Source organism: Eurosta solidaginis, chromosome 1, assembly GCF_040869045.1.
Source record: "Eurosta solidaginis isolate ZX-2024a chromosome 1, ASM4086904v1, whole genome shotgun sequence".
NCBI classification, from domain to species: domain Eukaryota; kingdom Metazoa; phylum Arthropoda; class Insecta; order Diptera; family Tephritidae; genus Eurosta; species Eurosta solidaginis.
In genome coordinates, this window is record NC_090319.1 from 54,365,812 (window position 1) to 54,393,330 (window position 27,519).

General features: G+C 41.2%; 1 protein-coding gene across 7 annotated transcripts in view; it reads left to right on the forward strand.

Annotated features, from left to right (window-relative positions):
- Positions 1-27,519, forward strand: part of osa (trithorax group protein osa) — a 368,269-nt gene that overhangs the window by 216,112 nt on the left and 124,638 nt on the right. The gene's annotated exons all lie outside the window — the stretch shown is intronic.

The following is a 27,519-nucleotide window of genomic DNA, read 5'->3' on the forward strand; positions in this document are numbered from 1 at the left end:
TCAGTTACCCGGAATATCACTATGGCCCAGGACCCAGATAATGTTAATTGTAAAATAATTCGGTGCAATCGGAAGTGACGTCAGGCACTCCCAGACCACCAACTGTAGTTGAGCTCAAGGCCTTTATAGCCGCTTGGCTATCAGAGTAGATATTAAATTCCCTAACCGTAGTAGCACTGGATAGCATTCCATCCACCACATCCTTAATCGCAACAACTTCCGCTTGGAATACCCCGCAGTGATCAGCCAACTTAAACTTGCGGCTTACATTTAGCTCTTGGCAAAAGACCCCCCCCCCCTCCCCTCCAACCTTTCCGTCCAACTTCGACCCATCCGTGAATAAGTTAACCGGTCCCATGCCCCAGATAATTCCTCTTCCCCACTCCTCCCTCGGGGGGAATGACTGTGGTGAAGGTTGCATAGGGAGCGGCTATCGGCATGCAATAGTCCGTCCTGTCCGGGATAAAGTCGAAACTAGTAAGAAGGCTAGAGTGTCCGAAATCAGAAAGCATATAACCCATATCACGAGGCCTGACCAACGACCGGGCCGCGGCTGCCTTTCCCGCAATATCTACAGGATGTATATTCAGCATGACATTCAGCGCCAAAGTGAATTGCGTTAACTTCGCAAAATTAAAAAAAAATATATAAAATAAAAAAATATATATATAAAAAATATATAAAATTTAAAAAATTGTATATAAAATTAAAAAAAATATATATTACATAAAAAAATATAAAAAAAAATTAACAAAAATATGTAAAAAAATATAAAATTAAAAAAATATTTAAATACAAAATAGATAAAAAAAAACAAAAATATATATAAATAAAAATTAAAAAAATCAATATATACATCAATCTTCTACTATCTTCTATATACATAAAAACGAATGTCCGTTTGTGCGAGGCTTATAGAATCAAAAACATACATCAATATGGCTAAACCATTATACAAACTTTTTCATCGACTCTTTAGAATCGTTTAGGAGCAGGTCCGAGACCCCTCCGGTAGGTGTCAGTAGCTGTAAATGCCAATTTCCTACATGGTACATATCTTATATACATATAAAAAGAAAGGCTAAAATGTGTGTTAGTTGGCGGCCGGTGTTTGAAGAGATGCGCCGGTCGATTTTGTTCAAACTTGCACATAAGTTGCATATACCTCACGCGGTGGTTTGCACATACATAGGTTTGGTTGCGATCGACGCACAGGGTCTCGAGATATAGGCCAAAACGTGGACCCGGGTACCCCTAGAATGTGTTTATAGAATATGGATATCAAATGAAAGCTGTTTAGTAGAGGGTAATTTTAATATCCCTGGGTGACAAGGGTCTCGAGATACAGGCCAAAACGTGGACCCGGGTACCCCTACAATGTGTGTATAGAATATGGATATCAAATGAAAGCTGTTGATGAGTGCTTTAGTAGGGGATAATTTTCATACCCCTGGGTGAGTAGGGTCTCGAGATATAGGCCAAAACGTGGATTAGGGTAACATTAGGGTGTGTTTTTACATTATGGGTATCAAATTGAAGCTGTTGATGTGTGCTTTAGTACAGAGTAAGTTTTACACAGATGGGTGACTAGGGTCTCGAGATATAGGTCAATATGGACCCGAATACCCCTAGAATGTGTGTGTATTATGGATATCAAATGAAAGCTGTTGCTGATAGCTTTAAATTAATTTTCATTGTGATATTCGATTTAGTCGCATTGGCGGGAGCAGAATCCAAATTAGATTCTATATGAAATGCCGGGTCATATTCCGCGAAGCCAACGATCTCGTCACCTTACCTTTCAGCAGTTGTTTAAATGGCGTGATGAACCAACCAAAAAAGCTCTTCCCGTTGAGTATGGTTGTAGACCTTTACAATTTAAGTCGATGGTCTTGGTTTCGAAATAGATGCTTAGTATAACTGCACTACTACCGGATTTTAATATAGTAAGACACTGGATTTGATTTAGTGGTATCAATAGTTGTACAGGTTTATTAGTACGTATAGAAAATTTGCCGGTATGTACAAAGAATTTGCAAAAACAGTGATGACAAAATGTATTATGAAGTTATATTGACTTATCGATAACATGCATGTGAATATAGAGATTACAAAATGTTTATGTTAATATGTAGATGACCAAAGAATGGTGTGTTCCCGTACTGGTCATGTTATGTGGCGTTCATACTGATCGTTGTGACATCCAACATTCTCCCGGCCATGGCAACATTGTTGGCATTAGTCCTGCGTTAAACTGGTTGTATATGAATCGCCACCGTGGTGTGATGGTAGCGTGCTCCGCCTATCACACCGTATGCCCTGGGTTCAACTCCCGGGCAAAGCAACATCAAAATTTTAGAAATAAGATTTTTCAATTAGAAGAAAATTTTTCTAAGCGGGGTCGCCCCTCGGCAGTGTCTGGCAAGCGCTCCGATTGTATTTCTGGCATGAAAAGCTCTCAGTGAAAACTCATCTGCCTTGCAGATGCCGTTCGGAGTCGGCATAAAACACGTAGGTCCCGTCCGGCCAATTTGTAGGGAAAAATCAAGAGGAGCACGACGCAAATTGGAAGAGAAGCTCGGCCTTAGATCTCTTCGGAGGTTATCGCGCCTTACATTTATCTATTTTTTTTTTTTTTTTTTATGAATCAACATGGCATTTCTCGGAGAAGAGAATAAATGACTGTACCAAATTCGTATGGCAATAAGTAAACAGGTTGTACATATATGAAATCCACATGGCTTTACTCGAATAGGAGAATAAGTGACTGACCCAAATTCGTATGGCAATAGTTAACAGGTTAATGAGCAACGATGGGTACCAAGGCGAGCTTTGTGATCGGTCCTTTGAACGTGACAGCCACGGGTCTTGATGGTTACCATGCGAATGAGCTCATCGCTTCCGGGATGCAACGAGACCACGCGACCCATGAGCCACTGACCAACTGGAAAGCGATCATCCTTGATGATAACCAAATCGTTTTCCTTAATGTTCGGCTTCCTTTCTTGCCATTTAGTACGGATCTGCATAGTAGACAAAATATACTCTTTGAATCGCTGCCAAAAGTGTTGAACCATTTGGTCCATTAGCGGATGTCGTTTAATTGGATTCGATTCACATGGTGGTTGCGGTCGAGATAGAAGAGCGTTGCCCGTGAGGAAGTGTCCAGGCGTTATTGCAGTAAAGTCGTTGGGATTATCCGTAATTGGTGAGATCGGTCTGGAATTTAGCACCGCCTCAATGCGGGTTAGGACGGTTGAGAACTCCTCAAAAGTCAATTTGGCCTTTCCGATTACTCTAGCCAAGTGAAATTTCATGGATTTCACCGCCGTTTCAGCTAAACCATTAAAATGAGGAGCACCGGGTGGGCTAAAAGGCCATTGAATATGTCGATTCGTGAGAGCTGGGATAATTTCCTTTGCTATTGATCGGAGATATTGGGATTGACTTCTTTGATTCTCATGATCAGCACCAACATAATTCGTTCCGCAGTCACTGAATACGTCGTGACAAATTCCTCGCCTGGCCACAAAACGGTCGAATGCGTGTAGGAATGTTTGTTTTCAGCTGCCTCCAAGTGAACTGCTTTGGTGGTCATGCAAGTGAACACAGCGACGTAGCCCTTGTATGACTTTTGGCCGCGACCTCTTGAGGAACGAATGTCATATGGACCTGCGTAATCGATGATGGTGGAAGCGAATGGTCGAGTGTTGTGGTTCACACGCACCGTGGGTAAGGCGGCCATTTGTTGTTGAGATAAAACTGGACGCGTCTTGAAACAAATAACATAGCTTCGGATGAGACGACGAGCGAGATTGCGCACATCTAAAATCCAGTAAATTTGTCGAATTTGATTGACGGTGACTTGGGGCCCTCCATGTAACGTGAGGCGATGATAATGGTATACGATTAACGTCGCGAGGTGGCTCCTTGACGGGAGTATTATTGGAAATTTCTCTTCAAACGACATAAAGGCATTATGCAAGCGGCCATTGGCACGAAGAATATTATTATCGTCAATGAATGGATTAAGACGAAATAGTTTGCTAGATTTTGGAATTGGTTGCTTAGTGTGAACTGTTTTGAGCTCGGATGAGAATTCCGTGGATTGGATCCAGCGGATGAGTGACAATTCGCTATGTTGAATTTCGATAACTGTAGGAGGAGGGATATGTTGAATGAGGTGGCTTATTGGGTTCGAAAGCATTGCAATTGATGGACGTTGCCGTTTGAGGTTGATTGAAGATCTCATAATTTTCAAAAAACGGATGACGTATGCGACAGCTCGACGAAGGCGATTGAAGTTCGAAAATCTTTTAAGGAGTGGTTCCGATCCGCACTCTTCCTTTGTAGTAAGATTTATGCCTTTGAATCGAGCACGAAGTTCGGAATCATCATCGTCATGAAGTTCGTATGATGAGTTTGGCCATTCCGCTTGTGACAAAGATAGAAATGGAGGTCCGTGCCACCATAGTGAAGAATCGCGCAATTCGGTAATTGTAAAACCCCGACTGTTGAGATCGGCTGGATTAGCTGAGGAAGAGACAAGATTCCACTGTTCAACTTCAGTCGACGCCAGAATTTTGTGAACGCGATTGCATACGACGATTGCCCAGCGATTGGGATCTCCTCGAATCCAGGATAATACGACGGTGGAATCAGTCCACATAAAAACCTTGTCGATTTTAAGTCTCAATGATTGTTTGACAGCATCAAGTAATGTGACCGCCAGCGTCGCACCGCATAGTTCTGCTCTAGGTATTGTTAACGGTTTTCGAATGGGTGCCAGTTTACTCTTTGCTGCTAATAGGTTGACATAGACGTATCCGTTTACGTCGACCGTTCGGAGATAAATCGCGGTGGCGTAGGCCTTGGTTGAACTGTCGCAGAAAACGTGAAGTTGGTTGTTTTTGTTCGTTGAGGATGTACGGATCCAGCGAGGGATTTCAATGTGCTTGATTAACTGAAGGTCATCCATAGTTTGGTTAAATTCAGACTGTAGATTGATACACGTTATGGGTTCATCCCAATCCATTTTCTGTTCCCATAGTTTGTTTAGAAAAATTGTTTCCTTGGTGACGAAGGGATTCAGCCAACCGAGTGGGTCGAACAGACGTGCCACTATCGAGGAGACATTGCGTTTTGTCAGTCGCGTCGCCGTTGGAAATTTCATCGAAAAGGTAAAAAAATCGCTGAGTCTTGACCATCCCAAACCAAGTGCTTTAATGGAATCTTCAGGATTGAATAAACACATCGTTGTTTCATCGCGATATTCGACGGGAATTTGCTTAAGAATTTCGGGTGAATTGCTCGCCCATTTGCGAAGTGCAAACCCAGCACTGCGAAGCAATTTAATGAGTTCTTGAATCATTTGTATTGCGTCCTCGATTGTTTCGCTTCCGGTCGTGATGTCATCCACGTATGTTTCAAACTTAAGAGCGCTGTAGACCGCTGGCGAAGTGAGTTTGGCTTCTTCGGCCAATACGTGAGGAGTTTTAATAGCCTGATACGGTGATGGTGCGAGGCAAAACGTTGCAGTTTGAAGCGCATATGTTTGAATGCCCGAATTGTCGTCGTCTTGCCATAAAATGTATTGATAGTGGGTGTCGTCTGGATGCATGTCGATGCAGCGATACATTTTTTCAATATCTGCAATGAAGGCATATTTGTGCGTTCTCCAGTTTAGAATAATTGAGACTAAATTGGCTTGTAAAACGGGACCGGTGGTCAAAATGTCGTTTAACGATTTTCCGTTTGTAGACTTGGCCGAGCCGTCAAAAACCTGTCGAAGTTTGGTGGTGAGGCTGGTTTCTTTAAACACTGCATGGTGGGGCAAATAATAATGCTTTTCTTGGATCTGGTGCATTAACTTGACCTGATTAAATTTTTGATACTCGTTAAAGACCTTAAAATATGCTTCCTTGAATTTGTCGTCACGGCTGAAGCGACGTTGTAGCGATTGAAAGCGTTGAAGTACCACTTCGTAGGAGGAACCTAATGCAATTGACGGATCTAAATAGGATTTGAAGGGTAGGCGCACCATAAACTTTCCATTTCGTTGACGAAGGGTAGTCTCATGGTAAAACCTTTCTGTCCATTCATCTTCCTTGGATAACGATCTGACAATAGGTACTTCCTCTAGTTCATAAAACCTGGTAAGCAAATCTCGTATTTCTGTTGTGGAAATATGGTTACACTGAGTTAATGGAAAGGTTAGAACATGATTTTGTTGAAATAATTCCCCAAACAGGATCCACCCCAAAGCCGTGCATTGAGTAACGGGATCACCGATCTCACCCTTACACACCCCGCTTTCAAGAATGCGGCCGTATACATCGCCGGCCAATAACAAATCAATTTTTCCCGGAGTTGCATAGCGAGGATCAGCCAGTGCTAAATTTTTAAGATGAGGCCAAGACTTCACTTTGACTGGATGCAAAGGCAACTCAGAGGTGATTGATGGAAGAACTGCAAATTTCGATTTAAAATTAAAGTTAGGATTGACAGGTGATTGAATACTAAGAATAACTCCCTTATCAGCAATTTTGTATTGAGATTCCCCCATGGGCCGGTAACCTATACGGAAAGGAATGAAGGGTAATTTCAGTCGTTGAACAACGCGCGTGGTAATGACGGATTGCTGCGATCCATTGTCGGTTAATGCACGAAGCCGGACAGGCTGGCCAGATGCATCAATGACATTGACAATTGCTGTTGCAAGTAGAATTGTGGAACTTGTATGTACCAAATTGTTGGAAACCATTTGCGGATTAACCAAAGGCGCATGGTTAACGTGAGGTGAGTTCGATGACGGTTCTGGATCTCGGAGAGATGGTGTATTTGATGATAACTTTGAATGGTTGAAATGCAATAAAGTGTGATGCCTACCACCACAGGTGAAACAAGAATGTTTGCTAGAACATGGTGTTGAGGTTGAATGACCAAGACAATTAAAGCACAGCTTATGGTTACTTGCGAACGATTTGCGCTCAAAGGGGGTCCATTGCAAGAATTGTTGGCACTTGCGAAGGACATGTGATCCCTTACACCCTTCGATCGGACAGATGATGGATTTTTTTGCGACGTGAAGATTTCGTGTTTCCCTTCTGTTAACAGGCTTGGTGGATATATTGTTAGGCTTTGCATTAAGTGATGCTTTGGAATTGTTGTGGTGACTTGCATGAACGGCAGCATCAGCAATGAGAAATGTCGATTTTAAAAAGTCTAGTAATTGTTGAAGTTTTTCAACTGTCTTCGGTTCCTTGCGATATCTTTCAAAATCAAGACGTGTAGCTGGTGAGAGCTTCTCGAGTAAATGGAACGCAAAAAACTCAGAATTCGCCTCGGTATTGAACTTAAGGTTCTTCAATTGAACAACGTAGGCACGTGCAGAGTCATGCAATGATTTAAGCTCAGCTGCTGATTCACGTTGACTATAAGTCGGCAAATTCATAAATTTTCTCATGAATGCTGTAAACAGAACCTGATCATTACTATAACGATCCTTTAAATCATTGAGGGCTTCGTCATACGTGTCATCCATAACCTCCAAATGAGCGATGGATGACGTTACGTCTGTGGTAAGAAATGATTTTAGATACACAAATTTTTGATGCTTGATAACTTTGGATTATTATGAATAGCTTGAAATGATGCAAAAAGGTTGGCCATTTAGTTGGTTCGCCGTCAAATTTTTCTATTTTCAGCTCAGGAGGTCTAAACGTGCTATCGGCGTGAACTTCACGTATGATCGTATTAATCGTTTCCGTTGTTGCAGAAGCCGATGCAGCAGAATTAGGAAAGGTGGTTTGGGTCTCGTGGGTTTCATTTGGATACAGTTGGTCGAATACATTTTCGATATGGTCGATTGCATCTGCATGCTCAGATTGAAAAGACCCAAAGATGTCCCGTTTGAAATATTCGTCATCTGGAACGCACCAATGTGCGATGGTTCGCATTGAAAGTTAAAAGAGTTTGCGAGATTCGATTGAGGCGTGTAGCAAACTGCCCCTTAGAAGGTCGATTTGGTCCATCTTTATCGAAATTTGGTCGCTCTTTACGTAAACGTTCGAGCAGATCGAGTTGTTCCGCCACCAGTTGCTCTTCTTCAGTGAGAGCCACTGATTTCTCAGCCGGTGATTCGGTTTCCGGCATGTCGGTATAGAAAAAAAATTGCCAACGAAATGATACAGTCACTTACCTCGAAATCCTGTTGCCTTTCGTCACAATTGGGGGGTTTACGGATTCGGATGGCCTTGATGGTGTATGCTGATAGAAATGATGATGAGCTTTGTAGTGTTGAACGTTCGCTCTTGGCGATTCCAAACAGTCAGCTTTGTTCGCGTTACGAAGAATTTACTAAACGTATTTGGCGATGCCTTTTGAGGTTAGGTGGACACAAGCGATTTCTTGACATCAGAGTTAGTGGTATTTCGCGAAAACTGATCCGGCTCCTGGTCCTTCGAGGGAGCAGAATCCAAATTAGATTCTATATGAAATTCCGGATCATATTCTGCGAAGCCAACGATCTCGTCACCTTACCTTTCAGCAGTTGTTTAAATGGCGTGATGAACCAACCAAAAAAGCTCTTCCCGTTGAGTATGGTTGTAAACCTTTACAATTTAAGTCGATGGTCTTGGTTTCGAAATCGATGCTTAGTATAGCTGCACTACTCCCGGATTTTAATATAGTAAGACACTGGATTTGATTTAGTGGTATCAATAGTTTTACACGTTTATTAGTACGTATAGAAAATTTGCCGGTATGTACAAAGAATTTGCAAAAAACAGTGGTGAAAAAATGTATAATGTAGTTATATTGACTTATCGATAACATGCATGTGAATATAGAGATTACAAAATGTATATGTTAATATGCAGATGACCAAAGAATGGTGTGTTCCCGCACTGGTCATGTTATGTGGCGTTCATACTGATCGTTGTGACATCCAACACGCATCAACCTAGCAAAACTGATAAATATGCATGCGTAGCCGAAATAAAGACATGAATTTATAATACCCACATACCTATTTACATACGTCCTATTCGATTTGCCTGAAATTTGGTATATACATTTTCCTATATTAGTATTTACGATGCTTTTTCCCGGGAAGTAGGCCAGAGACGGACTGGGACTGGGATTAGGACTAGGATTGGGACTGAGATTGAGACTCGGAGTGGGACTGGAACAAACTACATACCACCCTCTGGGACTGGCAATAAGGCATGAAGAAGAATGAGAAGAAAACTGGAGAGAAGAGAAAAGAGAGAAGGAGACTGAGAAAGAGATATAATGAGACGAAGATGGAGATAGATGAAGCGAAAAAGGCGGAGTGAGGAGTGAATAAAAAGATTAGGAAAAAGTGTAAAGGGGGGGGGGGGGGCAGAGTTAGACGGAAAAAGCTTATTAAAATATATGCAGATAGACCAAATTTAAGGCAGAACAACGTCTGCCGGGTCTGCTAGTAGCTATATAAGAGTAGTCCAAATATTCTAGTGTCATTTGGCAAAATTCACATTTGTCACAGCAATCTTCCCCTTTGCGCTTCTCTACCTAAAATTTTTATGCAATCACTTGTATGTTACATGCTTTTATATATGGATTTTTTCCCGCGCTTTTTTCGAACATTACAAAACAATGCGGTAACTCGAGATGAGCGATACGTGAGCTCTGCTAGCTGACAAAGTTTATGCGACCAACCAAGTTGCAAGACACTTTATGCATTTTGTTGCCGGCTTTTTCTTCAAGTAAACATACATTTATAGTACAAAACAACTAAAAAAAACTTTCACACCACACTTTTTAATCCCCAATTCCCTTTGTTGTAAGCACATATTCTACAACAATCTAAAGCTTGCGTTTGTCTCCCCTTTCTCTCGTTTGCTGGTAGTCGTCTATATTTGAAACTTATGCGTTGTGTACTTCCACTTAAACGCCACACATTGTAGCAAATTCTCTATTTCACTTTGTACGCTGTTTATGCTCTGAATACCGCTTCAACTCCAACCATCCCACCACCAACACCTCTGACAGTCAACCTACCTGCTTACTTGAGTGAATCTTTTTTTTTTAGTTTTGTTCGCTGTTGCAACTGAAATTTTTTCTCTCAGGTTTTATTAATTTTATCGTTTATTCTTTAATTTATGTTGTTACTAAAAACTTGTTGTTTTTGTGTGATTATTATTTTTTGTTTGTCTTGTTCAAGTTGAGGTCGGTTCATATCATTTTACTTTAACGTTCAATTCAACTCAGCTCATTTCAGTTCAGTCGAGTGCGAATGCGGAATGTGCGCTCCAGCACTCACTTTGTTTTACGTATACCCCACCCCCTCATACCATACTATTCAACTAAGTACTACAACAACATAACCAGCGCACAAATGCTTTTGGCCGGCCCATCCCGCTCCTCAGCTAAAACTTTAGCACTGCCGTTGGCGCGGCGTATGTTATAGCCAAGTGTGCCAGCAACGATGCTGTCGTTTTTCATTTAATGTCGCAACTGCTGACTGCTCCGTTAACGTCCCTACACCCTTGTAAATCAACATTTTGAACATCAAAACGACGACAATGGCAAGCATTCATTTGGATTTTAGTATATAGTTCGAGTATGCCAGTCTGTATGCTATTTTTTTTTTTATATACAGTGTTGAGCAAAACCAAAACATTAACTAGAGCTCGCTCAGGAATTGAAATTAAACCACAACAGTGGTTTATAGGTTAGGTCTTTGAGGACCTCATATAACCTGAATGAGTCTATATAGTTAGCAGAAAATTGTTCAACGACCAAACTGAAAAACTATCCGGGAAACCAGGGCCTATCTTATAAAATAAATCTGTCCTCTTGGCAAATACGAAACTCTTTCTAGGACCTACTTGTTATTTTTAGATCTGATAGCTGCGCCACTCCTGGCGCTGGCTTCATCGCACTTCCTACATCTGCTATCACTGACAAGGCCTCATTTGAAAGCATGTGATGCCAAAAGGCAATGTCCAGTCAGAATACACATCATGAGCCTACAACCCCCTCTTCCATGATAAGAGTAACTTTGTTAGTGTAAGGTTGTAAGACCTGCACATTATTTTGGACACTTTGGAGCTCTGCGCTTGGCTCCTGCTTAGTCAATCATGTGTAATTTTCGACTTTTAGTTTTGCCCAATCTGATTCGCGGTCTAGGCTACATTTTTGGTTGTTGAACAATACGAAGCATCCTTAGCGCTCTTGACAATATGCTTCTATTGCTTTTTGTTAAAGCAAAAACAAAAGTCCAGCGAGAATAGAGTATGAACCTTTGACTATGTTATAAAAAGATTTATATCTTTCTTAAGCAATTCTTCGTTATCTTTTGAAATTAATAGTTCCTATGGCTTCAAAAAATCCTTCTTTCACTACACTTTCTGAAGAGGGATTTCTGAACCATTTTTTACACAAACTTATAACCTATATTTTCAAAAGAGTTGACAAAGTAAAACTCTTGAACTAAACGCTGAGAGAAGACGGACAAATCATAGGATTTTTCGTCCATGATAGAACTTTGGAAAAAAGAAATTCGCTTAGTTTTTGACACATTCGCTGCATCGCAAACGGGATATATTCACGCAGAGCACCAGTTCGGCACTACAGTTTAATGACTACCTCCGAACTAGTGCTAATCGCATGCAGAGCGGGACAGTTGGTAACCACACTTGTACCTGAAAAGCTTAACTCTGAGCTATATGAATTTAATTATTCAAAGGCAACAACTATTTCAGAGCCACTTACGACTGAACTAGTTAAGAAAGCTATCAAAAGGTCTGCAAAGGGGGACAATTGACATTTTGCAGGACATCACAATGTTCCCTGTAGGGAAAAATTCAATACTAGTGCTCTTCTGGGCAATTCGGAAATACTACTAGTTCGCCTTCTATCTCTTTTACGTGCTTTGAACTGTCTAATTTTATATGGCGATGTCCTAGGCGCATAGTTTCAAACTAGATAAAAAGTTCCATTTAAGTTACTAATTAAACTAGTTGCTTTATTAGCTTTTTTCGATAGTTCTAACCTTGTGCAATAATTTACAATTTAGGTTTAGTTCTTTTCTTGGTAATATTTCTTTGGTTCCGAACACGACCGAAATTCTACATGTTGTTTCTAGTACAATATTATCCCCTTTTTCGATAGTTCGGAACCGGTGGGAAATTGTGGGAAAAAATCATACTCGCAATCGAAGCTTCTTAAGCTGGTAGCAGTTCTTTTTTGTTGGTGGCCTATTTTTCCAATATATGTTAAACATGAAATATAAAAAACCAAACTGTACTTATGAAGAACTTTAGGTCTAGTTCCGAATCAGAAATTTTGATCACTAGTTACTGATTTCCCTTCAGGGTAGTTTGTAACTTCCTTACTCGTCGATAACTTATTCTATTCCTTTCCGTTCCTTTCCTTTCCTGCCAAGAACAAAGGAAACTGTCAACTGTTTTCACCAATTCGATGGGAATATATTGAGACGAATATTCGTATCACTAAGTGATACTCACATCACTAAGCGGTTATTAAATAAAGGCACAACAACAATAAAGCAAGCTGCCACTCTTGGTACGTAAACAAATCAGTCATCATTTACATACATATGTACATACAAGGCAACGAAGAGATACTCGCAAACACATGTAACCATCAGCCGAAGTAGTACTCACATATACACACGCATATGGCTATGCGAGAGGCTATAAACTACAAATACACATGAATATAGCTGGTAACCAAGTAGTAGATTCTGGAAGGATAAACGTCTAGATATTTGGAGAAATATGCGGACAAGGCAACAGAGAGTATAAAAGCAGCACAAGCTAAGTAGTCTGTAATCAGTTTGATTGCTATCAGTTTCGAAGTGAAGTTTAATTGTGAAGTATAATTGTACTACACCCAACGTAGTCTAATAAAGACCATTTTGCAATACAGAATATTGGAGTGATTTATTCAACATTTTAGCGATACGAACGTTAGCAGAAGGTTGCAAATAAGCGGAGTTCCCAAAAATTCGTTACAATTGGAAGATCCAGAAACTGAAGGAGGAGTTGGAAGCCCGTGGATTGGCTATTACTGGCAATAAATCCCAGCTATAAAGACCAGTAAGAGTAGCTATGGTATTTGAAGGGATCAATGCTGACGATTATGTCTTTCATTTTGATAGCGACAAGACAACAACAAAAATTGAAGAAAAACGAAACACTGCAGACAGTGACGAGCACAGATTTTAACATGATATTGGGTGCAATATCTGCACAAACATCGACAATGGCATCTCAGCTGGAGTCACAGTAGGCATGCATTTCGGAAATGTCGTCGAAAATGTCATCTCAATTGGAAGAACAGAAGACATATATCGCTCATTTACTTCAATAGTGTCACAACTCGAAAAACACAATTTTCCAGGAGGGCCATTCAAGGATTTTAACTCCCATATGTTGCTCATATAAAGGCACATTTTCATTTTTATAGCACGTGCTAAATTTTTAACTGGTCACAAAAAATTTTTTATACAACATAGATCATGATATTGGGTACGTTTATATGTTATTAACTCAAAAGTCGTGTTTTTTGAGTTATGACACTATTGAAGTAAATGAGCGATATGTCATCTCAACTGGAAGCGCAAGAGGCACGTATATCTGAAATGTCGGCACAAATTTTGGAACAGGTATCATCGCAGCTCTTTGCGGAACTGCAAGAGCAATATGCAAAATTTTACAACTCGAGGAAAAAATTGATGCCGAGATGGAAGCGTTGAAAGGTCTTATGCAGCAGTTACAACTAAATCACACAGCTGTTCCAGCGAGCAATCCGAAGTTAAAAACTCCATCTTTTGACGGCTCTGTTCCTTTGCAGGTATTCAGGCTTCAATTTGAGAAGACGTCAGCAGTGAACAACTGGAATGCGGAAGATAAAGTTGCTGCACTGTTCGTGGCATTAAAAGGGCCGGGGTGAAATCTTACAGACTATTCCAGAGTACGAGCGGAACAGTTATGAAACATTGGTGGCCGCTGTCGAGAGACGTTACGGAAGCGAGCATAAGAAACAGATATACCAAATTGAGTTGCAAAACCGTTACTAAAAAGCGAATGAGACTTTGCAGGAGTTTTCGTCGGATGTTGAAAGATTGGCTCTTCTCGCAAATGCAGACGCACCCGTGGAATACACCGAGAGGGTAAAAATCCAGAGCTTTATTAATGGAATACGGGACGTTAAAACGAAGCGAGCGACATACGCAAATCCAAAGCCAACATTTGCTGAAACAATATCCCATGCACTGACTCAGGAAACAGCATCGCTTCTGTGTAAGCCAGTTTTCAAAGCACGCCGTGTGGAAGTAGGAAGGCCCGACTGGGTGAACACAATATTGGAGGCGCTGAAAGGATCGCAAAAGCAGAGTAATAGAGTAATCGAATGCTTCCAAAGAGGGAAGCCTGGTCACATTGCACGTCCTTGCAGCACCGCTCCTTGTAGTTCCAACTTAGCTGGTCGTAAACGCAAAGCCGGAGGAGATAAGCAAGAGCGAGTCAGATGTAAAGATTGAGAGCTTGCCCCAGCTACTGAATGTCCTGTGATATCTATCTAGCAAATTGGAAGAAAATCGAGCAGTCTTGCCGCCAAAGGAAATGTGGATGGCAAAGAACGTGTACTGACTGTAGATACGGGCGCATCTCATTCCTTAATCCGATCTGGTTTGGTCAACAGGAGAGTAAAGCCATTACCTGGAGCAAGGTTGCTTACGGTCACTGGCGAGTATAGCCGAGTTCAGGGAGAAGTGGTATGTGAAGTCTTAATTGGAAAGGTCACGGTTCTACACAAATTCGTTGTGGCGGAGATCGTTGATGAAGTCATATTGGGAGTGGATTTCTTAGTTGACTATGACATCAGGATCGATATGCACAAAAGGATTATGCAGTATAAGAACCAGGATGTACCACTCAACTTCAGTTTGGAGAAAGGGTTCAGCAGTAAGCTAGTGCTGGTGGAGGAGATTCGGCAAAGACCACCAAAGTCAAAGGCAGTAGATCGGGCAAAGGTTGATGATCCGTCAGGATCAAGCTCTGCGAAGTAGTTCATTGACCAAACAACAAAGTGTGAGGGAACGGTCCAGGATAATGAGTAGTAGGATGAAACACAGGTACGACAAGAGCAATAATTCGGAAGGTTTCCTGGAGGGAGATTTGGTACTGCTATATAACCCTCACCAGCGAAAAGGTGTTCCACCAAATTTTGGTGCAGTTGAGAAGGCCCGTACAAAGTTGTGAAGAGGATTAGTGATACCATCTACCGCATACAAACCATTGAAGGGGTGGTTCATTTGGAGAGACTAGCAGCGGTTAGATCGAGATATTTGTCTGATCGGGACGATCAGACTTAGGTGGAGGGCAGTGTAACGAATATTAGTATCACTAAGTGATACTCACATCACTAAGCGGCTATTAAATAAAGGCACAACAACAATAAAGCAAGCTGCCACTCTTGGCACGTAAACAAATCATTCATCATTTACACACATATATACATATAAGGCAACGAAGAGATACTCGCAAACACATGTAATCATCAGCCGAAGTAGTACTCACATATACACACGCATATGGCTATGCGAGAGGCTATAAACTACAAATACACATGCATTTAGCTGGTTACCAAGTAGTAGATTTTAGAAGGAGAAACGTCTAGATATTTGGAGAAATATGCGGACAAGGCAACAGAGAGTATAAAAGCAGCACAAGCTGAGTAGTCAGTATTCAGTTTGATTTAAACACGCTATCAGTTTCGAAGTGAAGTTTAATTGTGAAGTATAATTGTACTACTCCCAACGTAGTCTAATAAAGACCATTTTGCTATACAGAATATTGGAGTGATTTTTTCAACAGTTTAGCGATACGAACGTTAGCAGAAGGTTGCAAATAAGCAGAATTCCCCTAAATTCGTTACAATATGGTTTTTTATTGAAACGGTTTGGGTTTCACTTTTTTGGTTCTTGTAAATGCGTGTTGGAAACCTGCTAAATGCTGGTAATGCCATAATTTTGCACATCAGTGTATATGTTTGCGTTCCGGCGTTTTAACTTCGCCTCATTTAATGCGCAACGCAATCGTTCGTTCGTTTGCTGTGTTCTACACGAAATCGCTTCAATCCTCATCACAACGATGGTGTGGCGTACACAGACCCCCTTCAATAGCACCAACAATACTCAACATATACAAATGCTAGTCATTTTGAAAACATTCGCAGTAATAGCACAGCGCGCGAGTACCAGCAGAGCACCAACGGCAGTAAAGTCAGTGTTTCTGTCAGTTTTCAGTGCCATTGCGATTATTGCCGCCTCACCACTCACTCTACTTAACTTTGCGCTATCTTTTTTTGTTGTTTCTGTCGTTGATTACTTGCTATTTCTGCTGCTGACTGTGCGCGACTAGTGGTGCTCTGAGTATAGCAAAGCACTGCTGATATTATTTTGTTCGCTGAGTCAGTGGGCCCATAGTCGAGTCGACAACGAGCGACAAACCAAACGACTGAATGACTGGTGTGCACATTAAATTCAGTCAGCCAAACAACCAGAATCAACGTTCCGATCTGAACAGCTTATTTCGCTTTCTGGTTGCTTTTGCTTGTACTCGTTAGCTGACTGGCTGGCGTGCCAATTCGCATACACATGTTGAGTTTCGGTCGCAAAAATCGCTTGCCTCCCGTACACCAGCAGCAACAACAGCTACAACCACTCTGGTCGCCAATAGCGTCAATGGCAACCGCGCCGCACCAGTCAGTAGTCATTGTAGTCAACTTTAAGCAATGGCAGCAGCAGTTACTCAGACCCTCTAGCCAGTCAGCCACGAACTCAGAAACAATTCAGCTAGACCCCGTCAGGCAAACAATCGAGCAAAATGTGTATGTGTGTATGGACGAGAGCTACAAACAACAAAGCAAATGATGAAAGACAAATTCGCAACGACGAACAACATTTGTTCCAACGCAATATTCGAAATTCGAATTAGTAGGGTGAGAGTGGAGCTGTGAGTGAGGCAGTCAGTTGGGTCATGCGGACGTGAAGTGCGCTTCTAAATACCGGCGAAATTGGAAAATCGTGCCAGTTACGGAGAGCGATGATTGTCTAGAGCTGGTACATATGTTAGTTGCTCGTGTTCGTGGCTAACTTTCTAATTATATGAGATGCGCGCGAGAACGTATCTACTGAAAGCGACTGTGATTCGTATTGGGCCTATTGTATTGGAACGGCGTTCAAGACTTTCTCTACGTGTTTCACTGAAATCAGTTAGGCCCTCTACTTCTGATGCGTTATACAGAAAAAGATAGGAATACTTACAGGCCCGAAACACCTTGGCCTATTTGAATAACATGCCCTGGTTGGTTGGTTGCAGTGGCAAGTCCCAATTGACTCCAATTAGCGCTCATGCGCCGTTTTGATACCACAACTCGTGAGTTAACCAATGAAAGGGTGTTGTAAGAAGACTAATAAATATTTTTAAGCGCCTCAGGGAAATCCGTCCCCATATATCCATCCCGTGGAGTTTATAAATTTGAGAAGCTCTCCCAGCCTGACATCCTTGAGTTCTGGGAGGTTTTCAAAAAAGGGCTTTCCAAGAAACTATTCTCCTTCGATAGTGTGCTGGGCATTCGCACAGCAGATGATCAACCGTATCCTCCGCCTCCGGACGCTTGCAGCTGCGACAGGAGGTATTGTGTTCCAGTCCCATCCGTGCCGATGTACCCCAATTGCCCAATGCCCCGCGAGCACCGCCACTAATCTGGATATATCCCTTTTGTTCGTCTTAAGGACAGCTATAGGTCGTTTTTCGTTATATAATGGCCACATGCTCTTGGAAACTCTACAGAGCCACTACTCTGGATATATCCCTTTTGTTCGTCTTAAGGACAGCTATAGGTCGTTTTTCGTTATATAATGGCCACATGTTCTTGGAAACTCTACAGAACCGCAGCCGATTCCACCTATTGTTGGCCTCGCTCAACCACTGCTGGGAGATGCGACCCTTGATGAGTCCCAGGGATGCAAGGACCTCCTTCGCTCCTGAGACATCAAGAGCCGCTCCACGCCGTGCCAGCTCATCCGCCATCTCGTTACCATGTATGGTTCGATGCCCCGGCACCCATATCAGGGTAAAGGTCTGCCGGCTCGCCAGAATCATGGCGCTCCCCCTACACTGCCCAACCAGATTTGATGATATCGTCTCTGACCCGAGAGCCCCAAGAGCCGCCTGGCTATCGGAGAAAATGGCTATCCTGTTACCGTTACCATTGATATCCATTAACGAAACATGCCCTAGTCAGCGAAGTCATTTGGCCTTGTATTCGTGGCACTACGTTCATACCTGCGTTAAGGATGCGTAACTCATTATTAAACTTCTTCGGAGACACGCTACAGGCTTCATGGAAGGCAACATAGGTTAGGTTAGGTTCAAGTGGCTGCCGTCCTCATTGGAGCGGCACACTTAGGCCTTTATAGGCCCATTGTGAAACCACACGAATTTGTTCCTACTCTCCTAATCAAACCACTTCGTTGAGTTTATGAAGCTAACTAAGCGTCGTGTATTGACCCCAGCTATATCAGTCAGATGTACGAGAAACATCTTGCCCATAAAACGTTACCTTCTTCTACCGAGCGCTGGCAATTCACAGAGTAGATGCCTAACAGTTTCAGGCTCTTCTTCGTTGCCGCGGCTTCTACAATAATCATTAAACGGAGCGCCAATCCTTTCCGCATGCGGTCCAATACAAACATGACCCTTGAGAAGACCTACAACTAAGGAAAGATCCCTTTTACGGAGGGTGAGAAGCTCGCGCGATGTCTTCTCATTCCATTCTGGCCATGTGAGTTTTGCTGTGTGGTATCTATCATGATGCTTCCACCTGGCTCCCGCTTCCATCGGTAGAGCCTCCTTTATCTTGAACTTGCAAGTGGAGAGCGGCATGCCCAACCTCTTCCAGGATGGCGAAAGTGGAAGGGAGGTACCCTTATTTGCAAGCTCATCCGCCATTTCATTACCTGGTATGCTCTTATGTCCCGGACCCCATACCAGATGCAGAGTAAACTGTTCAGCCATCACGTTAAGTGATCTGCGACAGCCTACTACAGTTTCAGAATTAGCTGTGACAGAGTCAAGGGCTTTCAGTGCTGCTTGACTGTCTGAGAAAATATAAATGTGCTTTGAGAGACCGCCTTCTCCCTAAGGCAGTCCACAGCGTCTTGTATGGCCGCAAGCTCGACCTGAAATACGCTACAGTGATCCGGAAGGCGAAACGATCTTTGTATCTCCAATCGTTCCGAATAGACACCCCCTCCGACCCTGTTATCCAGTTTAGATCCATCTGTGTAGATCTGAATGCTGTTAGTGGGCCAATCAGGGTCATTCACCCACTGTTCCCTCTCAGGGATTAATATCTCGTATCCCTTGTTAAAGTTGGTATGTGATTTGCAGAAATCTGTCCATTATGGTATGCAGAATCTGTCGAGAATTTCAGTATGTTTGTAGTGAGACCATGTGGTCAGTTTCCCCAGCCTAATGGCTGCACATGCTGCATATTTAATGCTTACTATATCTATGGGTAGCAGGTTCAGTATTACATTCATAGCCTCCGTTGGCGTTGTGCGGATGGCTTCGCTTATGCATAGTAGTGCAGATATTTGCACGTTTTGAAGAGCAAGAACCGTCGAGGATTTATTCAGGGTGGGTCACCATACCGCCACCCCGTATAGCAATATTGGAAACATAAATATTTCAAGAACTTTTCTCTCTAATATTCAAAGGACAATCCCATCTTCTCCTGACCCCATCCATGATTCCGATCCATCATGATTTTGTTTAACTCCCTGCCCCAACAGAAAAAATCCTTAAAATTTGTTTGGCGGCACTCCCACCTATTAAGATTTTCGAATTCGAACGCTTCGAGTTTATGGTTTGGGGGGAAACTTATTAAATTTTTCTTAATATTGTGACTAATATTAGCATCACTAAGCTGTTAGTAAAATAACCCAGCCGAGGAGAGAAAAGGACAGAAGAAAAGAAAAGCTGAGTAGTGGAGGAAGCGTGGGAGGGAAGGGAATGGAAGATTAAGAGGAAATAAAGTTCTGTAAAGGTTGAAAGAGAGGGAGAAGAAGAAATGGGTAATAAATGGAATGAAAGGGAGGTAAAAGGAAAAACAGCGAGTAAGTCCAAAAGAGAGGAAAGATAAAGTGGCAGAAAAACAGAAAAGAAGGGAAGTTGATAACTAGTAAGCAGCTGAGGAGGTTCTGAAATAAAGAAATGGAATGAACTAACATTTAGGGTTTTCTTTTGAATCATTTCGGTTTAGTGTGGACGATTATTTCAGTGTTAATTCTGAGTATATTTGGTAACACTTGGGGATATATATTCTTATTTTTTTAATGTTTTCTATATCATTTCGGTATAGTGCCAACACTGTTCCAGGATAGTACGGTCCAAGACATCAATGTAACGACAGCCAGGCCGCCTTAAAGAAATTAGATTCTAACGTGGATGACTGCGAGGTGACAAGGCCCTTACTTTGGATAGGAAAGAACTAGCCTCTTTTTCAACCTTAACAAATATGCCGTAAGAGTATTTACCGGTATCATCATAAGTCATTGCGCCAACAAGCTCCCTCTGCAGAAGCTGTCAGGATGAGTAGCAAGAGGTGTCGATTCAGCACTTTTTCTGCCGCTGGGCGCAATAAAAAAAGTGTTTCGCTGCTTGTGGACTATATTTTTATACTCAGTTGAGCAGAGCTCACAGAGTATATTAACTTTGATTGGATAACGGTTGGTTGTACAGGTATAAAGGAATCGAGATAGATATAGACTTCCATATATCAAAATCATCAGTATCGAAAAAAAATTTGATTGAGCCATGTCCGTCCGTCCGTCCGTCCGTCTGTCCGTTAACACGATAACTTGAATAAATTTTGAGGTATCTTGATGAAATTTGGTATGTAGGTTCCTGGGCACTCATCTCAGATCGCTATTTAAAATGAACGATATCGGACTATAACCACGCCCACTTTTTCGAATCGAAAATTTCGAAAAACAGAAGAAATGCGATAATTCATTGTCAAAGACGGATAAAGCGATAAAACTTGGTAGGTGGGTTGACCTTATGACGCAGAATAGAAAATTAGTAAACTTTTGGACAATGGGCGTGGCACCGACGACTTTTAAAAGAAGGTAATTTAAAAGTTTTGCAAGCTGGAACGTTACTACTATTACTATATATGTGCTAAATAAAAATTAGAAAAATCGGATGAAGAACACGCCCACTTTCAAAAAAATTTTTTTTTTAAAAGTCAAGTTTTAACAAAAAATTTAATATCTACTGTATATAAGTAAATTATGTCAACATTCAACTCCAGTAATTATATGGTGCAACAAAATACAAAAATAAAAGAAAATTTCAAAATGGGCGTGGTTCCGCCCTTTTTCATTTAGTTTGTCTAGAATACTTTTAATGCCATAAGTCGAACAAAAATTTACCAATCATTCTGAAATTTGGTAGGGGCATAGACTCTATGACGGTAACTGTTTTCTGTGAAAATGGGCGAAATCAGGTGAAGTCACGCCCAGTTTTTATACACAGTCGACCGTCTGTCCTTCCGCTCGGCCGTTAACACGATAACTTGAGCAAAAACCGATATATCTTTACTAAACTCAGTTCGCATACTTATCTGAACTCACTTTATCTTGGTAAAAAAAATGGCCGAAATCCGACTATAACCGCGCCCACTTTTTCGAAATCGAAAATTACGAAAAATGAAAAAAATGCCATAATTCTATACCAAATATGAAAAAAGGGATGAAACGTGGAAATTTGATTGGTTTATTGACGCAAAAAATAACTTTAGAAAAAACTTTGTAAAATGGGTGTGACACCTACCATATTAAGTAGAAAAAAATGAAAAAGTTCTGCAGGGCGCAATCAAAAGCCCTTGGAATATTGGCAGGAATACTGTTCGTGGTGTTACATATATAAATAAATTAGCGGTACCCGACAGATGATGTCCTGGGTCACCCTGGTCCACATTTTGGTCGATATCTCGAAAACGCCTTCACATACACAACTAAGGGCCACTTCCTTTCAAAACCCTCATTAATACCTTTAATTTGATACCCAAAACACATTATAGAGTCACCCATGGTCCACCTTTAGAACTATGGCCGACTCCCTTTTAAAATACTCTTTAATACCTTCCATTTGATACCCATGTCATACAAACACATTCCAGGGTTACCATAGGTTCATTTTCCTACAAGGTGATTTTCCTTTATTTTGTCTCCAAAGCTCTTAGCTGAGTGTGTAATGTTCGGTTACACCCGAACTTAGCCTTCCTTACTTGTTTTATTCTGTTTTTCAATTTCCCATCTATCCTATGAATCACGTTTGTATATATGTCATGTTTTTTTTTCATTTTCATGTCTGCGTTTGCTCTCAGCTCTAAATATGTTTGTTTTTCATCACTTTTCGGTTTCCGCACCAACTTTTTTTGGTCAACTTTTCCTTGGTTTCCTTGTTTTTGTTTTTTTTTTTTTGTTTGGTAGTGGAAGTTTATTCTATTTAAAATTGGCTAATACTACGAATGCTGTGCATACTAAAAATAAAAAATAATAAAAACTATGATAAATCGTCGCTTCAAGTTTATTGTTCACTAGTGTACCCGGCATACTTTGACATGTCCGAAAATTGGTTTGCCTACATACAAAAAGAGAGTAACGTTTCTCCTCCTCTCTCAATAAAACCATCGTCTACTTTATCCCCACTTTTTAACTTTGATCGGATGACGGTTGGTTGTACAGGTTAAAAGAATCGAGAGAGATATCGAAAAAAAATTGATTCAGCCATATCCGCCCGTCTGTCCGTCCGTTCACACGATAACTTGAGCAAATATTGAGATATCTTCACCAAATTCGGCATACAGGCTTATATCGACCCGGAATAGATTGGTACTGAAAATGAGCGGATCGGACGATAACCACGCCCACTTTTTCGATATCGAAAATTTGGAAAAATAGAAAAAGTGATGGAATTCAAAAACCAATTCCTCTAAGCTAATGAAATTTGGTTTTATGACGAAAAACATAAATTCCAAAAAAAATTTGGAATATGGGCATGGCACCACCCACATTTACAAGAAGAAAATTTGGAAGTTTAACAAGCCGTTAAAGATATTACATTGAAATTTAGCAGACACTATCCTTGCCAAGTTATTTATACTGAGTGAAGATAATCAAAATTGGTTAAAGACCACGCCCACTTTTCCTAAAGGGCTAACCTTAACCAAGTTTGCAATAACTATGGTATTTAATTACATTTGACTGATATTGTGCTAAGAACAAAGCTTAAACATATTTTGAAAATGGACGTGGACGGGGCGGAGCGTTTTTTGTTACTCTTTCCAAAATACTTTTAATGCCATAAGTCGAACAAAAATCTCCCAATTCGACAGAAATTTGGCATACATTTTTCCTTTCTTCTATTCTAATTTAAAATTTTTCAATTAAGAAAAAATGTATCATAACAATAACAATGATAAAATAATTATTGTTAGGCCTTGAGCTCGATTCAAACCCGCGATCTTACAAATCAGTAGGCCGATATATACAACAGAAATTGTAATATTCTTCATACCTACAACTGTTTGCTTTGAAAATGTGCGAAATCGCCTGTTGTTGTTGTTGTTGTAAGGACACTCCCCGAAGGCCCTGGATTTCGGGGTCGCCAGAGCCTCGGCTGTTAATGTACCAGGTTTCGCCACGGATAGGTGAGGTTGACAATTGGGTTGGAGAAGCTATATATTGCTCTGGCAACCTGAAATGGTTGCGCTACACAACCCCTTGAACCTATTTGTATTTTAGTCGCACCCCCGCTATAACTTCCCCTCTCACTCCCACTCCAACTCACACTGCAGCTCTCACTCTCGTTCCCCTTTCAACTCCAACTTTCGCACCCATCCCCACTCCAACGCTCACACCCACACAGTCTCCCACAGCCACGCAGTCTCCCTACCACTCCAACTCACACTGCACTGCACCTCCACTCATATATGGAATTTCTATATTAAATTTTGGATAACTTTTGAAATAATTGCGGAGATAAAGCGAATTTAAATTATATTTCCTAAAAGGGACCTGGGACGCATACTTTTGAAAAAATTTTCTCAAATATTTGAACCATAGCGAACGAAACAAATAAAAATTATTAAGAAAAATTGTGTTTCACCAAATTTTCAATGTTCCGAGCAAAATCTAATGCGCATAAAGAACAATAATTCGCAACTTTCATGCAGTAAAAATAATAACAAAGGCAGAAATAAATACAAAATAACCAACAAAGCAACAAAGCCGGCAGCAGCCTGGATAAAGCAAACAAAACGGAGAAAGTAAGAAACGAAAAAGGAAATACGAATGTACAACTGCGGAGCTGTCAAACAATATGGGCCAGACATAAAGCGCGAATCATCAACTCACCAAACGTCAGTTCCGCTACGCATCATCGAAACTCTTTGTATTGTTTTTGCTTTTTTTTTTATTCAACTACAAACTGCAATTCAATGCAGTCAGAATCACATTTTATGCAAGTCAGCTGAATGAACTTAACAGTCGCAAGTACTTGAATGAATGACCCCAACACCACCCACCGATGCAGCCAGCCAATAAAAATTTAGAGTCAACTGCATACAAATTTCAATGCTGATCAACACTCCGTTTCACAATGTACCATGAGTTTATGTTTTTTTTTATTATTTAATATTATGAGATCCGGCACTTGCCAACACAGTCGTTTGATCCAGACAAGCATAAAGAGCCCCTACACAAAATCTACACAGAATCGATAAACGCCTTTTCCAGGACGCGCTCTGTGAGCCACGTTATCAATGTACACTAATCCCACCCTTGCAGAAGAAGTAAGCACACTACCAAGGAGACACGAGTCACTCAGACGCAACTTTGTTCTGGATTGCATTGTCACCGATATCGTTACTATGGTCGAAGTTTAACGTATCTAGTTCACAGGCAAGTAGCATTAAAAGGGATCAGTGCAACCTTATTCAATTTCTTGCTATAACACAAAAATTGTGACCCTCGATGGAGCTCCTAGCAGCTAGAGCGCTCCATGCTCTCGACCTCCGAGTAGATGTCGAACCTAAACTTGATTCAACAGTGCGATTCTGCTGCGTCTGCCGGAAAAATACATATCTAAGACGGTCTCAATCCTGCCAGTTTATATCGTGCAAAATATGGTTGCATAGAACGGGATATTTTGCGCTAGATATTGTGGCGAATGTTGGCATCACTAGGCTGTTAGTAAATAATCACGCAACAACAAAAACACGAAGCAGCCACTCTTATATACATGTCCACGTTAAAGCTAGCACCACTTATGTAGAAGGCGACGAAGAGATATCTCTCACACACACACATGTAGTCATCAGCGGAAGTAGTTACTCACACATACACACGCATATGGCTATAAACTACAAATATACACGTATATAGCTCATAACCAAGCATGAGCTACACAAGTTCTAGAAGGTGAAACGTCTAGACCTTTGGAGAAATATGCAGACGAAGCAACAGAGAGTATAAAAGCAGCGCAAGCTGAGTAATAACTAATCAGTTTTGTTTTAAACACGCTATTGGTAGTGAAGGATAATTGTGAAGTACTACTCCGAAAGTTATCTAAATAACGACCAGTTTGCAATACTGAATATTGGAGTCATTTATTCAACAGTTTAGCGATTCGAACGTTAGCAGAAGGTTTCCAATAAGCGGAATTTCCCGAAATTCGTTACAATATCATTGCCCCTCGACTCCGAAGTTTCTTCAAAAAGTTTGTGGTTTTTAATAGTCCGTAGTATGCACAATGCCGAACACTTGACACATATTTGAGCTAAAACCACCAATTCCTGGTCGCTCATATCACGCACACCGTTTGCCAGCATGAAACATAAATTACTGCAACGAGCGTTACTGTGGCAAAGCTAGACGCTAAGCTGGATGTCCGTTTTACGATGACTATAACTAACACATGACACATTTTGAGAGAGGTAATGGTGTCGGTCTCACATTCATGAACCATCGCAGCGTGCATTCATGCCTCCGGTTACCCGGGAGCCGTTCTCATGTCATATTCAACGCATACCACTTCAACTTGAATGCTGACAGCAGGTCAGTGAGGACCTCACATTGACTGCCGGAGTCCATAGTGTTACCAGAAGTTTCCCCAACAGCCATGTTATAAAATATAATGCCGTCCTTTTGCACAGCTGTGCCGCATCTTATAGCTAGAGTTTTAGCTGGCGTTCGCAGGGCAGGGACACAAAACGTCCACGATCGGTTCATCCCCCAACCAGCAGTTCCTACATCTGCTATTACTGCCTAGGCCCAATTTAGAAGCCAGAAGGCAGTATTCAGTTAGAATGCACATCATGAGCCTACAGTCCTCTCTTTTTTTTAATGATAAGAGTAACTTGGTTAGTCTAAGGTTGTAAGACCGACCTGCACATGATCTTAAGACACCTTACAGCCCCGCGCTTGGTGGCACGCCTTTCCTGCTTAGTCGCCGATGTACAGGAGACAGGAACTTGCAGTACAAATATGCTATGACGCTCAGCACTATGAATGGAGATAGTTATTTTCATAACTCGGTGGATATGACGATGGAGCACCTTCCTATAGTCTTCCCAATAGAATGATCAGTCGATTTCATTACATCGGAACGCTGCTCTTCCTTGGGACGGCTTTAAAACAATTTAATCGAAAATGTTTGTATGCTCGTGTCACCTATACCGAAAATTCAGATTTAGCACGTTGAAATGGTGGGATGACATAAAGTCAAGGATCACAAGGTCAATTGACTTTATGACCGTCGACTTTATGTCACCACTCCCTTCAAAATACAAATAGGTACCGTGCAAACAAACGGTCCACGCTTTTTTTTTTGCTCGGCCGTGTTATTCAATGTCAAGATATTTGATGTTCAGGCAAGTTTCTTTCCCGACGCTAGTTGAATTGAGGCGCGCAATGTTGCATTTTACGACATCCGCAACTACGCGTCCAGCATATATTTTGTAAGCTGTTTTATTATGTTGATGAAGAAGAAGTGGTAATAACGGCAACACGACAATGGTGCGATGCGCGTGTTTTACTCATTTAACTCGAATTATTTGCGCTAAGTCATATTTGCCAGAAACAGAAATAACAAAAACGACTATGTATTTTGAAGGCAGATAACAGTATGCATGCGTCGGTCGTGCTGAGCTCCAACATTAATGGCAAATACAACACAAAAGCTGCTTAACGCAAACACAACTGCGCGCATATAAAGTGAGAAATTACTTCAATTGTTTATTTTTGCTGTTATTGTTGTTGTTTTTATATTGTTGTTACTGAGTTTTGTTCGGGGTTGCGAGGTCACATGGTTTTTAAGAGTTTCGACTTTCAACAACTGCCTTTCACAGCTACACACACACAAGCAT